The following is a 5,577-nucleotide window of genomic DNA, read 5'->3' as shown; positions in this document are numbered from 1 at the left end:
ATGTCTTCCCACAGTGCCTCTGGTCTTCGATCATTGGTGTTCAGTGTCTCAAAACTGTTATTAAGATGATTATTAAATTCAACTGAAAAAAAATTCAACTGAGATAGACTCAAGGTTATATTTTGTTTCTTTTGGACTCGTTTTCATTTTCTTCAGCTTCAGTTTGAACTTGCACATGAATAATTGATGATCTGTTCCACAGTCAGCACCTGAACTGGTTTTGCCTGCTGACAATGCTCTTCTCCAGTGATTCTTTCTGCAGATATAGTCATTCTGATTGCTTTGCAGTCTGTCAGGGAAGTTTATGTGTAAAGTCACTATTTGCATTGTTGGCTTATTTTTAAAATTATTATTATTGGATTCCTTACAAATTTTGTATGCATTGTGTTTCACATTATTCTACATTCATACTGTGTTTAACTATTTGCAGAGGTTTCCCCCACCCCTTGTTCCAGATTGTTGTGATATATATAATCTATTTGCATTTTTCTAAAAAAGATATTTGCTATGAATAAATCATTGGGCACACAAAATTCAATTGTTCTATTTCCAGTCTCATTTCTGTCATCAAGTCTGTAAGTACCATTTCTTCCTCATTCTTTCCACCTATTTCAGTCACCAATAACTATTAATGCATCTTGATTGAATGTTTGGTCAATTTTGGACTGTAGAAGAAGTTGGTAGAAATCCTCAACTTCCTCCTCTTTGTCTTTAGTTGTTGTTGCATGTATTTTGAATAACTGTTATATTTAAAGGTCTTCCTTGTATGTGTATAGATAGTACCCTATCACTCACAACATTGTAATTCAGGATAGATCTTAACATTTTCTTTTTAACTATGAATAAATACAAGAGTAGTTGTTGTTATGTGCCATCAACTCACTTTTGACTTATAGCAACCCTATGTACAACAGCCCTAAACCTTGCTCTATCCTGTGCCAATCTTATTGTCTCTGACACACCTGTCCCCATTACCCCAGTCACAGAATTAATTAATCTCATCGAGGGTCTTCCTCTCCTGCGCTGCAGGCAGTGAAATATCCACTTAGGAAAAAAAATATTTGCTTCCCTACACTGGCACCACATTCTAAATGGGTGAAACAAATAAATACTATAAACAAAAAACATTTAAATAATTAAAAGAAAATATAATCTTTGTGACTTAACAAAAACAATAGCTTTTTTAAACAGGATATAAAGGAGCAAATCATAATGAATGATTGGTAAGTGTGATATTAATTTTTTTCAATATTCAACAGCATATACCATGAAAAGATTTAAATGGAAATATATACAGGGATAAGATATTTGCAACCACAAAACAGACATAGACATACTATCCTAATGTGAAGAGCTTTTTATAAGTCACCAGAAAAAAGCAAGCTGTGTGGAAAATGAGTAATAACAACTTGAATTCATAGAATTTAATCCACAAAAGGCTAAGTAATATAATAAAGAAGTAAAACAAATTAGAAAAGAAATTTTATTTTATCAACCATATCTCCAAAAGTTGAAAAGTTAACATTATCAAATATATCAGAAGTCCTGCTCTTCTAATTGTTTTTGTTGTATATCATTGAGTGTGAACAGACCCAACTCATAGCTGACCCTCCAGGAGGTTTTCACAAGCCGTGAATTTCATGGGAGAGATTTTCCCTCTTTTCTCTCACTGAGCAGCTGGCAGATTTGAACCATGTGTCTTGGGGTTCACACCACAGTTCCTTACCACTAGACCACCAGGGCTGCCTTACTGTTAATTAGTGTGACCGGTCCCTGGAGAGGGACATCATGCTTGGGAGGGTGGAGGGACAGCGCAGGAGAGGAAGGCCCTCTATGAGGTGAATTGATTCAGTGACTGGGATAATTGGGATGGGAGTGTCGGAGACACAGGACAGAGCAGAGTTTAGGGCTGTTGTACATAGGGTCGCTATGAGTCGCAGGCGACTCGACGGCACATAACAACAACAATTAAGATAACTACTTTGTAGAATAATTTGACATTAGTTAGTAAAATGTAAAATGTAGTTTCTACATCATCTAGAAAAAAAATCCCTCAGACAAAGACATATGCAAAAGGTTGTTTAATGTGGCACTGTTTCCAGTACAAAATGCTGGAAATAAATACCCAACAATAAGGGAATTAATAAAATATGACAGGAAAAAATGTATATGCCTATCTTAAAACCATTAGTGCCGAATAAAAACTTGCAAGATTAGCATATTTAGCATGAAATCTTTTATGCAAAATAAAAATAACAGACACACAGAAGAATTGCTAATTGTGTTTTATATATATACTAAAGAAAACCAAACCAGGTGGCTTGATCTCAACTCTTGGCAAGCCCGCCTGTCTCCAGGGGGAGCTGTGCTGTTGGGGTTCTCCCTGCTTGCTCTCACAGAAGCATGTGGAGCCTTTATCCTGAGGTGCCTCCCCGTTGGGTTCAGACTTCAACTTGGTTTCTGGTTTGGTTTGAGGGGCCTCTTTATGTTTATGCTATGAGGAGCTAACAGCTTGGGAATCTGAGACTCTTAATAACACACCACACAAGTGAAAAAATGTTCACAAATAGAAAATTAATCAAATCATGCTAGTATTTGCTTATGGGGAAGGGAAGGATAATAGAGGGCCAGCTATGGGTCTATTTTGACACAACAGTACCCAACAACAGGTGGATAAGGAGTTGTGCTGCTAATCCAAAGGCAGGTGATTGAAAACATTGCACAGTCTCCCCTCATGCAGTTTGCAGCCTCTGAAAACTAGCTGGAGGGTAAATTGTAACTTGATGGCACATGACAGCAACAACAACAAGTATATATATGTAAACTTGTCCAGCATTTCTTAAGCTCAAGAAACTGGAGAACAATTTCAAACCTCTAGTTCCAATACGTAAGGATGCTTTGGGCAGAATATTAATTGATCCAGGAAGTATTAAAAGAAGATGGAAAGAGTATAGAGTCACTGTACCAAAAGGAATTGGCAGACACAGAAGAATTTCATGAAACAACATATGAGCAAGAGCCTATGTTGATGAAGGAAGAAGTTCAAGCTGCTTTGAAAGAATTGGCAAAAAATAAAGCCTCAGGAATGGATGGCATACCAATTGACATATTTCAACTAACAGATGCTGCCCTAGATGTGTTCACCAATTTGTGTCATGAAATCTGGAGAACAACCACTTGGCCAATTGACTGGAAGAAATCTGTATTTCTTCCCATCCCAAAGAAAGGGATTCGAGAGAATGTAGAAATTATCAGACAATATCATTAATATCACATGCAAGCAAGATTCTGCTGAAGATTACCCCAAAACAACTGGAACAGCACATCAGCAAAGAACTATCAGACGTACCTGCTGGGTTTAGAAGGGGTCATAGTAGTGGTATTAGGGATATTGTAGCTAATATTAGATGGATCTTGGCTGAAAGCAGGGAGTACCAGAGGAGTGTCTATCTGTGTTTCATTGACTATGAAATGCAAAGGCATTTGACTGTGGATCACAACAAACTGTGGCTAATTCTGAGCAGAATGGAAATCCCAGAACACTTGAGCGTGCTAATGTATACTTGGACCAGGAGACAGTCATCAGAATAGAGCAAGGAAACTGCATGATTCAAAATTGGGAAGGGTGTATGCAGGGATGTGTCTTATCTCTAAACCTTTTCAATCAATAACAGAACAGATTATCCAGGAGGCTGGGCTGTATGAGGAGAAATGTGGCATCAGGGTTGGAGGAAGACTCATCGATAATCTGCATTATGCAGATGACACACCCTGCTTGCTGAAACTGAGGAAGACTTGAAGCGCTTACTGCCGAAGGTGAAAGACTGCAGCCTTCAATATGGATTGAAGCTCAACATCAAGAAAACAAGAGATTCTCACCACTGGACCAATTGGCAGCATCATGATAGGTGATGAAGAGATTGAGATTGTTCACAGCTTTAGTTTGCTTGTCTCCACAGTCAACACTCTTGGCACCAGCAGCCAAGAAATTTAAAGATGTATTGCAATGGGAAAGTCAGCTGTTAGAAACCTCTCCAAAGTACTGGAGAGCAATGATGTCACTTTGGAGACTAAGGTGTGCCCGATACAGGCCATGGTCTTTGCAATCACTTGCTATGGGTCAGAGAGCTGGACAACGAGTAGGGATGATAGAAGGATGATAGATAGGATGATTCCTTTGAACTGTACCATTGGAGAAGAGTATTGAATATATTATGGACTGCTAAGAAAATGAACAGGTTAATCCTTAGAGGGTTAAACCAGGCTGCTCCTTGGAGGCAAGGAATCTGAAGCTTCGTCTGACATACTTTGTACTTGTTGCAAGGAGGGACCAGTCCTTGCAGAGGACTGCTTGGGAGACATTATGCTTGGGAGGGTGGAGGGATAGCACAGGAGAAGAAGACCCTCTTTGAGGTGGATTGGTTCAGTGACTGGGGTAATAGGGGTAGTTGTATCAGAGACAGTGAGATTGGCACAGATAGAGCAGAGTTTAGGGTTGTTGTAAATAGGATTGCAATGAGTTGCAGACAACTCAGTGACACATAACAATATATATATACATACATACACACACACATACATAGAGAGTTGTATGCAGTTGAATTAAAACCAACCCATAGCTGATCCTCCAGTGGCTCTTCAGAGCTAGTGAATCGCAAGAGAGGAGATTGCCCATTCTTCTTCCTAAGTAGCTGAGCAGTCAAACCTTTGGGATTGCAGCACAGTTTCTTACCAGTAGGCCAACAGAACTTTTATGTAACTATGTACACACACACACATACACACATTAGCTAGCAGTGCACAATCTGAAAATGAAGTTAAATGTCAAGTCAGTAGTTTAAAAAATTTAAGATAAGGAATAACAAATATTAATTATAGGTAATCTAAATAAATGGAAAGAGTTTCCATATTCACAGAAGATATTTTAAGATGGTAGTACTGCTCAAATTGACCTACAGATTGAAAATAATCTTGATAATAAATAAAAAGTTGATCCTAAAATTGTTTGGAAATATAAAGAACTCAAAATAGCCAAAATGATCTTGAAAAAAAGAACAAGGTTAGAGGAGTTATACTCCCCAAGTTCAAAACATACACCAAGCCACAATAATGAAGCCACTAGTGATACTCTGTATTAATTTAGACAAGTGGATTTTGATTCATTGAGACCTCACGTGTGCAGAGCAGAACTGCTTCATAGTGACCTTTTGGAAGTGGATCATTAGATCTGTCTTCCAGTGGACCTTCTCCTGGGTTCAAAACACCAGGCTTTTGTCTGCTAGTTGAGTACTTAATTATTTGTCCCACTCAAGGACTTAGTACTCTTATAAAGATATAGATATTGGCCAGTAGAATAGAATTGAGAGTCCATCCATTAGCTCTTCCTTTTTTATCAATATCTTCAAGAAATATGTCCAGAAAGCTCAATGACAGAACAGTTTTTCAACAGATAGTCCTGGGACAACTGGATATCCACATACAAAGGAATGAATTTGGATCCCTGTCATGTTGTTGTTGTTATGTGCCGTTGAGTCGCCTGCGACTCATAGCGACCCTATGTACAACAGCCCTAAACTC

Source organism: Elephantulus edwardii, unplaced genomic scaffold (assembly GCF_000299155.1).
Source record: "Elephantulus edwardii isolate Elephantulus edwardi_28Jun2011 unplaced genomic scaffold, EleEdw1.0 scaffold00056, whole genome shotgun sequence".
Taxonomy (NCBI): domain Eukaryota; kingdom Metazoa; phylum Chordata; class Mammalia; order Macroscelidea; family Macroscelididae; genus Elephantulus; species Elephantulus edwardii.
This window is presented reverse-complemented; position numbering follows the sequence as displayed.